The sequence below is a fragment of the Arctopsyche grandis genome, chromosome 1 (genome assembly GCF_051622035.1).
Source record: "Arctopsyche grandis isolate Sample6627 chromosome 1, ASM5162203v2, whole genome shotgun sequence".
Classification (NCBI taxonomy): Eukaryota; Metazoa; Arthropoda; class Insecta; order Trichoptera; family Hydropsychidae; genus Arctopsyche; species Arctopsyche grandis.
The window spans coordinates 10,320,431-10,333,309 of NC_135355.1; the positions used below are offsets into that span (position 1 = coordinate 10,320,431).

At 31.2% G+C, this 12,879-nt stretch overlaps 1 protein-coding gene across 4 annotated transcripts in view; it reads left to right on the plus strand.

Moving 5' to 3' along the window:
- brat (tripartite motif-containing protein brain tumor) overlaps nt 1-12,879 on the plus strand; it is a 97,901-nt gene that overhangs the window by 45,194 nt on the left and 39,828 nt on the right. For all 4 annotated transcript variants that reach the window (XM_077440002.1, XM_077439986.1, XM_077440009.1 and 1 more), the window contains exon 2: nt 4,602-4,654. The gene's annotated coding sequence lies outside the window, so the exon portion shown is untranslated. The remainder of the gene's footprint in view (nt 1-4,601; nt 4,655-12,879) is intronic.

The window sequence follows — 12,879 nt, forward strand, 5'->3', positions numbered from 1 at the left end:
AAACATGATACAATTTTGGCGTTTATAAAACTCGATTGTAAACTTTGGTATACATAGTATATGTATGTATAGTATAATTACGTCCATATATTTATTTATTTATTTACAAATTTGCCATACCTACTGACTTTACAGATTAGCTCCATGTCGCCACTATGGCTTCATAAAAAGAAAATTATACAATAAAATGCAAATATATTAATTAAAAACAAATATGGATAAAAAAAATATAAAACAATTATAGAAATATAAAAATAGAAAAACAAATGTATGTATAACTTACAGTTTCAATTATTAATATACGCAATGCTATATGTATGATAGACAGCTGCGTATTCCCATAAAGTCTGAAACCGACTTGTTTTAAATTGATTGACGCAAGAAAACGCATTCACATGATGCATGTATCTATGGCAGTGGGGTGGTTTTAAATAAAACCAGACTCTGATCCCAACTTTAACTCCGATTTTAAAAATATTACATTAAAATTATTCTATGAATATGCGTAATGCTGCGTACGGACCAAACCAACGACGATTTTGGGCCAACTTTTAAAACCAGTATCCGACCAACTTTTAAATCACCAACACCGACGGTTTTTTTGTTAAATGTTTCATCGACGGCGGAAATACAGTAGTATATCGTGACGACTTTTAAGAAATAATAACAAGTTTTTTTTTCGCTCGTAATCAGAGAAATTATAATATTTCTCTGGTTGTAAATGCGTATCGTCGTAATTCAAAACATTGTTGTAATTCAAAACATCAACGAAAATCTAATTTTAGCTCAATCTCGCTCTTTAGCTTAATTTTGATATTTAATTTCAATTTTTAAATTTAATTTTTATTTCGATATTTTGTACGCTACTGGTTTTATCCTGCTGGTTAAAAATTTGGCCCAAAATCGTCGTTGGTTTAGTCCATAAGCACCATAATACTAATCGAATTTTGACATCCGTGACATTGTTGATGACTAACTAACGCTGTAAAATTATGAAACCTTCTCCATTCGTTAATTTTGACACCTTTGCATTCAAAATGCACATTGGTTATTAAGAAATGCTTTTTACAAAATAAAATCGGGAGTCATTTGATTTTTTCCTGGACTGTGGGAGTCAAAAATTAACCGACTCCGACTCATTCATACAACTTGAATATGTATACAACTAGTCTCCAATTTTAATGAAATAAATCCACTAACAAATTTAAGTTTCATAATTTATTTATAAAAATCATGGTTTTAAATTACATTATAAATAAAATTGCACGTATTTTGATGTTTTGTGGCCAAGACCAATTGTTTCCTCTGTCTCAATTGGTTTTTACTCGCATTTTTCGCATCGTTTTATTTGTGTATGAAATTTATTCACATACACTAAGAATGCATGAATAATACTTACTTACTTTTTATTTATTCCTATTTCATTACCAATAATTAAATAAATTAGGTTACACGTTACAATTTTTAGTGATTGTTTTTAATTCCTTTAGTTTTTATATTTTGAAAATTTATTTTTATTACTTAAATTTTTTTACGTTGGAAATAAAATTCGATCTCGCTAAAATCGTTGGAGTCGGAGTCGAATCATAAAATTAAGTCGGTAAATTTCGATCCGACTCCACAGCCGCGATTTTTTTACGACTAAGACCAAATATGCCTATTGCTGTGTGTGTAACTAATGCAGGTCGTGTATAATGTTAATGTACATTTAAAATGTATTGACATTTCTTGTATGTTAACTTTTTGATTTACCGCGACCAATCCAATATCTATAATAATTTTGATCAAGATTATAATGAAATTTTAGAGCTTGGTTTAGTTCGTTGGTTTATTGGCTAGTGCTCTTCGTTTTATTTATTTTCTATTAGTTCCCAATATAGAGGCGGTTCCTGTTTTCTCCCCTAAACGCGCGCACACATGTTTCCCAGACATAAACAGCAAAACCGTTCGTTCCTTCTTGATTGATAAGTTGTACACTAAGATGGAACTCGTCCAAAGTGTTTACTCTACTTGAAAAATTACGACGCTGGAAAATTAATTATTCTTAAATGTACGTAGGTACATACAAACATATGATGAGCTGATGTAACTAACTCAGTATTTTTAATATAAACAGCGTAAACATGGCGAATCTAATAGTAAATATTCATTTTTTTTAATTAAATTTATTTGAATCGAAAAAAAAATCGACTCATTGTCATAGAAATTTTGACTTGTTTACACAGTTCGCAACCAATGATACTTACATACAAAGTCTCTTTCGAAATTATATATTAACAATATACGTACATGAAACGCTACACACTTGATATACATATTTATTTATTTATTTTATTTAAAAAAAATCAATACCACAGAGACTTGACAGGTTGTCCCAAAGCGTCAATGTGATTTTAATACAAATAATAAAAATCATAAAAATTACAAAAAAAACATCATAAAAAAAATAATAAAAATCATAAATAAAAAAAAAAACATCATAAAAAAATAATAAAAATCAAGTAAAAAATATGTACACAAAATAAAAACAAAGAAATAAGATTGAAAAATTTATATCGTGCTATTTAGGATGTGTTCCACCAACTCAACATAACTGGCATCGAATAGGTCCAAGTAATGTGCCAGTAAGTTAAGGAGTCGAACAGCTCTCGAGAGGGGGGAGTTCATGAGCACGTTTGATTTAGCCCTAATTGGCAAAAATATATCATGTTTTCTTAAAACTCTACGATTTTCCGGGGCCCAGAATTTTAGTTTCTCCAGGATAGTGGGATTGTGAATCTCTCCTCTAAGTAATTTTACGAAATGTTTCCCAAGAAATAAATCTCTTCTCTTTGCCAGGGAGTTGAATATGTATGCCTTTGTGGCCGTTCTGCACATTGTGCATTCGTTTGTCATTTCGTGATTGTGCATTTGGTAAAATATCGCAATTCGGATCAACAGAAACCGCCATTTGATCAGCCGACATAAACAAAAGAATAAATTAAAAATTCGATTTTTCAAAAAAATTAATTAAATTTTAAATACTATTATTATATGTATATGCCGCGTCTCTTTCCACGATTCCAAGGGAAGAAACGTAGCACGGTGTTAACATCACTACGTACAGATGAACACACGCATTAGACAATATTATTATATACGATGGCACCCAGGCTTAAATCGTTGTATTGGTTTTAAAGTGATCGATAAAGGTGACTCCCATATTTGAAGAAATGTAGGAGAAACTCCATGCAGATTTTTCACAGCGGGATGCCAATAACGTACTGGTGCCGTTCGATTCAGTGTGTTTTCGCTGCTTCGCTGTCACTTTTAGTAATTCATATGTTTTATGTACATTAATTAAGAAAAAAAACATGATTCAAACGAAAAATCGGAGTCGACTCCAGCCATGCTACGACTCCACAGCCCCGATTTCCATTTATGCCGTCGACATGTGTAATCAGATTTTCTAACGTGCGTATGGTACATTGATACGTGCTCGTTGCTTCATATGAATATACATTCTTCCAAATCGACACAAAGATTTCTTGAAAATGGTAGACGGATGAGGCGATTACTGAATGAGAGAATGGGTAGAAAGGAAGGGAAGGGGGGGCTAAATAAAGAAGAAAACTCATCAAGTTAACTGCGCAGAAAGTGGAGCCGGAAAATATTTCATCTCGTATTCTAACGAATCCTACGAGGGAATTTTTCATTTAATCGGCATAAACGAACGCGCAATTTGGCTGCCGTTTCATTGTGATAAAATGTTTTAAAAAAAAAATACGATCATGTCTGACGGATATTTTTAATGTAGATATGTATGTATGTATACATTAAAGTGGAACCAACAGGTAAATACACACTTAATGTCCTATTTTCAAAATAATCGACACAAACAATTAAATAGTAAATAGATGATTCCCGCATTTGTCTAATATTTATTTTTTATTCCTATTCGTATAATTACGATTTTGATGATCACCATTTTTAACTATTTAGTGATTATTTATTTATTTATTTATTTAATAGTTTTGGACCATTGTGGCATTACAGGAAGAACCTAATGCGCCACAATGGCCTACATTTAAAAAAGTTGACTAATCATATAAGAGAAATATTCATTAGTAGGACGTTTTATATTATGTATTTTATTCCCGATATGCTTGGGCTGTTTATTACATGCCCAGTGCTACAAATGCACTATTGTGTTGAAAGTGAATTGTATATCAAGTCTATTATGCGGTAACAAATTTCAGTGTATTGAAAATTGATTGATTTGCCAATATTGGATCGTCAACCGACAATGGTGGGTGGGTGGGTGTTCGTTGCGGTTTTGTTTCAACCTCGTCGATAGATAATGGCCACCCACCACCCATATAATCCCAACGTCAATTTCGTCGCCGGCAAAGCAGAACGTTGTGGATTTTGTGGCTTTTGTCGTACCTCATAATCGACGCACATGCTCTCCACCAAACACCATTATTGTTAATCCAGAATCGATACACCGATATAGGACTATTAGCGCTCAAATCTCGTAAAATTAATCCCGAAAATCCTATCTCAATTGTCACCGTCAGTTATCGCCACAGTTAAAATAATGTTTTTTTTGTTGTTCGCAGGTTGTATCTTCCGTTGCTGCGTAGCCTGAAAAAAATTCGATGCATGCGAATCGGTATGTACAGCAAAATTTACCATTTATAATTAACTTAAGCATCCTTTCATTATGATGAATTATCCTCTTTTTATTTTATCTAAGATTGGGTATCGAGTACCTTCGTCTCAATTACATTCTACCAAAAAACATTCGTTACTGGAAAAAGACTCATTCCTTTTCTTTAATCTTTCTGAGTACAGATCTCAGCCTGCTTATTCGAGATTTTTAGGTATCTAATATGAGATTATGTCATGCATTTTAATAACAATCAACCATGGTATTCTACAAATTTTCCTTTGTTCTTTGATGCGTTAATTAATTTTTGGATACTCTACGAGCACTCTTGATTTCCTGTTCCTTGTTTTAATTATCATTGGCCTCCATTGAAATAATTGAAAAGTTTGATATCAAAACAAATGAATTATGTATCCTCGAATCGAACTGAAAATTTCATCAGAATGAAACCATTCACTTCATTTAATTTTTGCTATAAATAATGTTAATGTTATATTATATTCATTGATGTTATCCAATTTTTGTAACAACGGGTTTTTAACATCTTTTCCCGATACATAAAAAACCATTTATTTTTCTCGATTTTTAGTTTATCCAATCCATATGTATTTTTAACAATATCTAATATATAAATTTGAAATATGTATATATACGAAATATTATATTAGATACGACTTTTTTGTGTACATTAAAATTTAATTCAAATATCTTCTAATGTGTATTCCATTATCCCCCACTACGTTATAAGATTACGATATAGACTAATTCATTACCAATAATTTAAAAAATATTTTTGGCAATCGAAATTTTATATATATATATATATATATATATATATATATATATATATATATATATATATATATATATATATATATATATATATATATATATATATATATATATATATATATATATATATATATATATATATATATATATATATATATATATATATATATATATATATATATATATAAAATACCATTATGTAGGGTTGCTATTTTATTTAAATAATTGAATAAGAAAGTATAATATAACAGTAAGGCCCCGGAGTAGTCCTGGCCCTGGAACTTTACCCCTACTCCCCCCCTCATCGCCCCTGTATGTATGTATGTACATCAGCGTTTCCCAACATTTTTTGACTCGCGTACCACTTGGTAGTACATATCGCTAAATTGTACCACCATTTAAAAATGATTTTGTCTTATTTATTTCGAATTCTGTTTTTATATGCTATAATTTGAAAGTTCAATCAAGTTCTCTTTTCCTTCGTAGCTGTCCGAAAATGTTCATTATCAAAGGGGTTTGAAATCAAATTGTTTGCTTCTTAAGGTTTCGGGAAGCACTGCGTAAAAGACGACTTCAGCTCTATTAAATTATTTTTTCACGTTTATCCCGAGACATACAACTCTTGTTTTCAGATTATGTAAAGTTTCAAATACTTCAGTTTGATCATTTTCGATACATAAATTCCAAAAATTTAATTTTCTAATCATATGTACTTTCAATTTTATCTGCAACATTAAAGATTATTATCGAACTTTTCTCAAGTGTCAAATTCAAGTTTTTTATTTATTGGAGCGTGAACGCGGTAAATTTAAAAATGCACTCCAAAATGCCGGATCTGAAGAAAACGTACCGATTGCCAGATTTTCGATCATCGACTGTACATATTGACGTCGACGATGACTAATTAAGATAATGTTTATTAAGTACTAGTTGTTTTACCCGGCTTCGCTCAGTATTTGTAATATAAACAGCTTAAACATGGCGAATCTAATAGTAAATATTCAATTGTTTTTTTATTAAATTAATTTGAATCGAAAAAAATATAGTATTCAACCAATTGAATTGTCGTCATGGAAATTTTATTTTGTTTTCGAAGTTCCCAAACAAAGATACAAACTTACAAAGTCTCTTTCGAAATTATATATTAGTTATAATAAATATTTCTATTTTTATGATCTTTAATCATTCATTCCTGCATGTCCGCCTTTACTGATTTTTTTCGCGTACCACCAACCATCAACCGCGTACCACCAAGTGGTACGCGTACCACAGGTTGGGAAACGCTGATGTACATAGATACAAATTTAACAATTGGTTTCTGGAAATTGAGTTTTGAAAAAAGGGTTTCTATAAATCCACTCAATGATAACATTGAATATAATCCTATAAATTTTCAATAGTAGCATTTATTAATTTTAAATTATTTTTATTCATAATATAAAAATCAAAATTTTATGAGCTGTTTGTTGCTAAGTGTAAAAAATAGCGTATATGTTATATAAACGTTTCCTGTGTTTGTTTGAAACGTTTGTAGATTAGTTAGCCCATTAACACACTTTACATGTTTCCTGTCGTTCAATAGGTCATATTTTAATTATATTTTCATTTTGTAATTTATACGTCTCCCCTAGACGTAATGTAAAATTGCGTGGGATACGAGATTTGTCATGAAACGATTTTGTACATTTGATTTTCGGCAAAAGCGAATCTCTCTCTCTCTCTCTCTTTGGATCTCTTGATATCGTCAGTTCTAGCCAAAGTAGTGGTCCGCGGACTGGCACCGGTCCGGTCCACACAACATGAATCAAAATTTTCTTGGATTTTTTGACCCGTTTAAAATCGATGAAAATTTAACCTTCCCTTTATACGACGTAATAAGACCATCTATGGAAATCAATTTTTTTGCTCCTGCCTAATAATGCACAAGGTTTATAGTGAATTATGCATGCTTATTGGATTCGTGGGTAGAACTTGGGTACTTTTTTTTGCATCAAGGGCTAATTAAAATGTCAACTTGCAGAATAAACTCTTGGTTCTAGTTGTTGACGAATGGTTGATATATCACTAGCTTCTCTTTGGATACATGTCAATGATGAATATCCTGAAATTGCCTCGAAAGTTCTCTTCCCATTTCCATCAAATTACCTCTGCGAAGCCAATTTTTTTCTCCATGAGCATTATTAAGATAAAAAATACAGGAACAATATCTATGGGTATTTGGTCCACTTTACGTGTAGAACTATCAAAAAACAAACCACGACTAAATTTTTAAATAATAAACAGGACAGATTTTCGCATTAAATAGTCCCTGTTAGCTAATATGATTTTAATTTTAAAGATTGTAGCTTGATTAATAAAATTATTATTTTAAAAATATATATTTTTGATTTTTAAAGTTCACTAGATAAGTATTTGAAAGCAGTTAAAAACCACAATCAATAGAAAAACATCTTACTATTGATTCCAATACTCAATGTGTGCGCAGACAGCAAAAGATAAAAATCTGTGCGCGTTTTTTTTAAACGATCATATCGTGAATGAGAGCAGACCAACTTAATTCATTATCATATTCGCATTCAGTGGGTCAAACTGAATGAAGATTGATTACCTCTGCTTTGTTTAACTCAAAAACGTGACTTTATTCATAAATTTAATGTAATAAATTCGGTAACGGTCCCTGGAGTTAAGAAAAAAAAATTATTAGTCCGCCAAACTGGAAAGTTTGGAAAGCACTGGTCTATTACGACCAACGCTGTTAGTTCCTCAATACATACAATTTTTACTAGTTATCATTGCACAATGCATTTTGTTGGCCTCGTTATATGGAATAGCCGAAATTGGAACTTCATATAATCCATCCATTTCAATCGTTTGTTGTTGTAAAAGTTCTTGTGGGTAGTGGCGTGTTTCATAGATATATGTACATAGCTCTCATACATGAAATGAACTAACATTTGCATTCATTTGATTTTTAAATGCTTTTTATTATTACGAAATTATGTTCACAATACATCTTATATCTATTTTAATAGCTACTGATCTACTGATCATTTTCTATTTTACAATTTTAATTTAATTTGGTTAGTAATCACAGTATTATATTATTCTAATGTTAATCTAAAGCATAATAGGAAAAAGAGCTCAAAAACCTATTTACAATCCTTATAAATGTTCATAATACATCTAATACATAATATTAATTAAAGACTATCTAAAGTCGATGACCTAAAGCAGATTGTGTTTAGGTAATCTGTGTTTATACCTGAAGGGTATAGACATTTTGTTGTAATCACCGAGACTCTTCACAAGTGTGTTAGTATGGTTATTAGTGATTCTTTCATAGAATCTACTGGTTATTTTGTTAGTAATGTCTGTAACAAACGGAATATTATATATAGCATGCAGTTTTTTCAGGTTAGTATATATGGGTGTATTATAAATTATTTTAAGGGATTTATTTTGTATTACTTGGAGCTTGGAAAGGTTAGTATTCGAGGCGTTATTCCATACAGGTGAAGCATAGGTTAATAATGGTAATATGAGCGCGCGATATAATTTTATTTTATTTAGCGTTGATAAAGAACTATGGCGATTAAATATTGGATATATTGAGGATATACCCCGCATCGCCTTGCATTTCGCTGCCTCAATGTGAGGTGCCCATCTCATTCTTTTATCAAACGTTACTCCTAAATATTTTATTACTGACTGCCATTTCAGACTTTCTCCAGAGGGGATTTTCAGATCTGAACTTGGCTTATGTTTTCTAACACTAAAGAATATGGCGTCTGTTTTGGTTTGATTAATTTGAATTTTCCACTTAGTGAAGTGTTCAGTCATTGTTTTAATTGCAAATTCAAGATTTTTAAGAATAGTGTCTGGTTTTTTGCTACTTGTGAAGCAAGCTGTATCATCTGCATATAGGGCTATGTGACAGTTTTTTGGAATAGGTATGTCATTTATATATATGGAGAACAAGAGTGGGCCAAGCAAGCTCCCCTGCGGAACGCCAGCTGCGATTATTTTTGGAGACGATAATTCATTATTTACGCTAACCACTAGCTTTCTACGAGTTAAGTACGATTTGATGATGAGAATTAGGTAGTTTGGTATTTTGTTAATAAGGAGCTTATGAATGAGTCCATCGTGCCAAACCGTGTCGAAGGCCTTTTCTATGTCGAGACATACCATTCCGGTACTTCTCTTCATATTAAAGTTCTTCGTCACGTGTTCAGTTAGTCTTGTTAGTTGTTGGGTCGTGGAATGTCCAGTGCGAAATCCAAATTGTTCATTTATTAATTTCTTATTTACGACTTAAGTAAACGTGTGTAGATTATTTTTTTCAGAATTTTTGAAAGCGTGCAAAGTAAGCTAATGGGTCGATAATTGGCCGGGTTTTTTGAGCTTTTATCGGGCTTAAGTATGGGAATTACGTTGGCTGTTTTCCAGTATTCTGGGAAATACCCGGTGAGTAAACATGCGTTGAATATTTTAGATAGTGAGACTAAAGCTTTAAATGGAAGTTGTTTGATTGTGATGTTATCTATTGAATCTCGCCCAGGTGCCTTTTTATTTTTTAAATTACGTATTATATTTTGGATTTCACACGGATGCACCAATTTTATATTTTTAGTACTGTTAGTGGGAGTTTTTGTGATGATTTTAATGGACCGGTTGACTTTATTATGCGTTGGTATGTGATTGTAATGTTGTGTGAGTGTGTGATGTTTTTGGAAGGATTTTGATAATAGTTCTGCTTTGTCGCAATCACGCGTCACTGAGATTCCTGCATCATCTAATGGAGGAATCGAGTTTTTTGTCCTGCGAATCGCTTTAGCTAATTTCCATAGAGAGCCATCAACTGAGCTCAATTTTTCTAATTTTTTAGACCAAGCTTCATTTTTGATTTCTTTGATTCTAATTTTAATTTGATATGTGAGCTTATTAATTAATGTTTTCAATGCTGGATTTTTTGATGTTTGCCAAATTTTACGGAGTTTATTTTTACTTTTAATTAGATTTGCAACAAAGTCAGTTATCTCTAATTTGTGTTCAATGTATTGTGTCTTAGGTATGTGAAGGTGTTTGGATCGAGTTATTGATTCCGTTAGGTGTATTATGGAGCTGTCGATTTCGGTTTTGTTTGTGAGTGTGGTAGAAGTTAGAATGGTTTGGTCATTTATGTACGACTTGAACTCTCGCCAGTTAGCTCTCCCGTAATCCCAACTATGCTTGATGATTTCCTCGGGTTTCCCGTCGATTGAGAAGATTATCGGGAGATGATCAGACGACAGGGTTTGAAGGGCATTTGGTGTCGATATTTTTGGGCAGTTCTTGACGAGGACAAGATCTAGTGTGGATGGTTGTGAGTTATTTGTGGGATAGTGTGTGTATGTATCCGGATGAAGTAAGATTGTATCTGTTAGTTGAATGTATTTAAGCATTCATTTGATACACTTCATATTCATTTGATTCACCTCATATTCATTTGATCAATGAATATTCTACAAGGCTTGAAGAAACACAGTTGTAATTAATTTTTTCCGTTTTTATTTGAGCCGAAGAAAAATGGTTTCAAAATATTCAATTTTAAAGTAGACATTGTTCATTATCATTATATGCTTTTAAAACATCCCTATTGGGTTCTGTATACTGTATGTAATGCTGCGTACGGATCAAACCAACGACGATTTTGTGCCAACATTTAAAACCAGTAGCTTACAAAATATCGAAATAAAAATTAAATTAAAAAATTGAAATTAAATATCAAAATTAAGCTAAAGAGCGAGATTGAGCTAAAATTAGATCATCGTTGATGTTTTGAATTACAAAAATGTTTTAAATTACGACGATACGCATTTACAACCAGAGAAATATTATAATTTCTCTGATTACGAGCGAAAAGAAATCTTGTTATTATTTTTTAAAAGTCGTCACGATATACTTCTGTATTTCCGCCTTCGATGAAACATTTAACAAAAAAACCGTCGGTGTCGGATGTCGGTGATTTGTCAAAGGGTTTTTTTTTCTTTCGTCGAAATAAAATTAATAATCACATTATCTGATAAATTTTACCTATGAGATGGATTTAATTATTTGATTTATTTCGACGAGAGAAACAATTGAAGACTAAAAAAATTTCGATTGATGTACTGACAACGCAACGGATTGGCGACGATCGCTGGATTACCCATACTAATACATGATATATTCTCAGTAACTGCATTACGGGGAAGTAAAAATAATAATTCTTTGATTTTTTTTCGATCTTAGTGCGTATCTTCGAAAGTCAATACATCTTAGTCGAGGATTACCTGTATGTGATTGTTGATGATCTAATTTTAGGTCAATCTCGAAAATTTATTTAAATTGGGCATGTTCTGTTTTAACTTTCAATATTTTATTTTAATTTTAATATAATGATTATAATTTTATTTTGATATTTGAATTTAACTTTCATATGATAATAATAGTTTTAATTTTGACATTTAATTTCAATTTTTAAATTTAATTTTTATTTCGATATTTTGTACGCTACTGGTTTTATCCTGCTGGTTAAAAAGTTGGCCCAAAATCGTCGTTGGTTTAGTCCGTAGGCACCATAAGATGAAGCCGTCATTATCTATTGAAGAACATTTGTGTCATAAATAATATAATAGATTTAAATTGCAGGTTTATTATGCAAATATTATGCAATGCAAATTTTTCTATTAAGAACGTTAGAAGAAGATTACATATTGAAAGTTTTATTAGTTTACAATTTTAATGTACCTATTTAACTATAATTATTGGTTATTAAAAATTAATTTGATTATTAAATATTCATTCAAAACTAATCGTTATCAAAAAGTCAACGACTTCGGTCATTTAGTATGATTTCGAAATAGGTATTTATATTTTATGTCCGTAATATGTGCCTTCTACACATATTCGTTAGCTAAAATATGGTATGTACAGTCGTATGACAACGAATTACTAACACCCGCGTATTTACCCTATTTTGTGTACCTGCGCCGTCTTAAGTAACATTTTGGGTTGGTTTTTTTTGTAGACCATTCATTGTATCCTATTCTATGTATTTAGAGAAGGATAGGATGAGTAGTGTTTATACAAATAGTTTAAAAACCGAACAAGTGCAAATACACAGTTTGGCTTTGAAATTCGTTTGGTGTAGACGTGTGCTTTCACTGGGAGAAAAGTTAGTTTTGAAGAGATTTTTGCTTTCCTGTATATTATCGATATCATTGAAGTAAGTTAAAGTGTTTAAATTTTTTAAATGTGACTTAATTATTTGTTTAAATTGCTTGTGAAAAAAACCCCTTTCCTTTTTAGATGGGAAGAAATAAAGATTTATCTATGGAGAAAATCGCCAATATTTCCACATTATTAAATACTGGGAAGTATTCTATACGATATATTGCTAAAGATTAGGGGGT